We start from the raw sequence: 1,683 nt of genomic DNA, 5'->3' as shown, positions 1-1,683 counted from the left end.
ATGTGTGCGTCTGTGTGTGCATGTTCAGACAGGTAGATACAGACGAGAGCGAAAGAAACAAACAAACAAGGGAAGATAGATAGATAGGCAGACAGAGAGACAGACAGACAGACATGCAGATAGATAGATAGATAGATAGATAGATAGATAGATAGATAGATAGACAGACACAGATGACTGACCAGCGGGATTATGATAATATTAAAACTAAAGGGTATTCAGAAATATAGACGAGTATTTAAATGGATAAAGTGTAGTTCTTGTAAAGGAAGAGTAAACCCTTAGGCTGTATTTGTATAATTTTTTTAAGCAATAATGGGGAAAAAATATGTAAGACTGGTTTTTATGGCAGTTGGAATAAACAATCGGAGAAGCAGCGAAAAGATGGACAGATCGACTGTTATTTGGGTAGATTAACAGATCGATTGACGAGACAGATGGATAAGCGAAAGACCGTATGAATGAGAAGAGAGAATGAGGCAGAAGAAAAAAGCGATGTAAATATGATGGGAGATTAGTCATGCGTTGACAGACAGGCTGATAGACAGATCTATTTGATTGTTTTCATGTGTGGATGATTAAAGAATGGTCGGATGGGCATGTGATTAGGTAGGGGTAGGGTTGACAGGTGAATTGTGGAACGGAATGGCGAATAAATTAACGGAAGGACATATTTGAACTGCAGTGTCATGGGTTGTATAATTTCTATGCATCGTGGATGTGATAGGCTGAATATTGGATCACAGCATTCTAAACAAACCAGTCAGCATACTTGAGAAGAATAGGTTTAGTTGTTCTACGCTTTGCCTTTTATGAAAATGTCAACTGAAAAAGTAAACAGGAAAAAAAAAACATGGTAAAAAAAATGATAGAAACAGAATGGTAAGAACGAAAGAAAAAATGGAAGATAGGGGTGGAATAAGGACAAAAGAGTGTGGGTTAGGCAGAATTGGTATACAAAGAAAAAAGAAATGAAAAACTGAATGGAGAAGACAAAAAAATGAAAGTAAATTAGAAAATTTAAAAGAAATATAATTAAATAAATAAAATATAATTGCTATACTTTATTATATTTAAAACATAATAATAGCTTCTTGTAAAATATTAAAACAACAATAACAATAATGCTAATAATTCTTTCTTTATAATAATAATAATAATAATAATAATAATAATAATAATAATAATAATAATAATAATAATAATAATAATGATAAATAAGATGAGAGGGAAACGTGAAAGAGAGGCAGATGAGGAGTGAGAAAACAGAAATAAGCTTTAATAGCCGCCATATTGCATTTTGTATTATGTTGTATAGATTTATTTCTTTTATGCATTATACAGTGTTACTTGTTTTACTGAATGGAATATATGGGGGTAGCAGAATTAATTAATTAATCACAGTAATTAAATGATAATTTTGTGTAGTAAAAGAAACAACTAGTATATATACATACATATATACATACAAATATATATATATATTCGAATAGACATTGCGTGTGTGCGCGTGTGTGTGTGTGTGTGTGTGTGTGTGTGTGTGTGTGTGTGTGTGTGTGTATTAAGACAGAATGAATTTGCGTCCTGGTGCTCTTTGGTAAATACTTTAGCCAGTTATAACAATTATTATGAAATGCTTATTTTCATTTGTATTTCCTCGTATTTCATTTTATTTTATTTCTA

The sequence above is a fragment of the Octopus bimaculoides genome, chromosome 1 (assembly GCF_001194135.2).
Source record: "Octopus bimaculoides isolate UCB-OBI-ISO-001 chromosome 1, ASM119413v2, whole genome shotgun sequence".
In the NCBI taxonomy this organism is placed as follows: Eukaryota; Metazoa; Mollusca; class Cephalopoda; order Octopoda; family Octopodidae; genus Octopus; species Octopus bimaculoides.
This window is presented reverse-complemented; position numbering follows the sequence as displayed.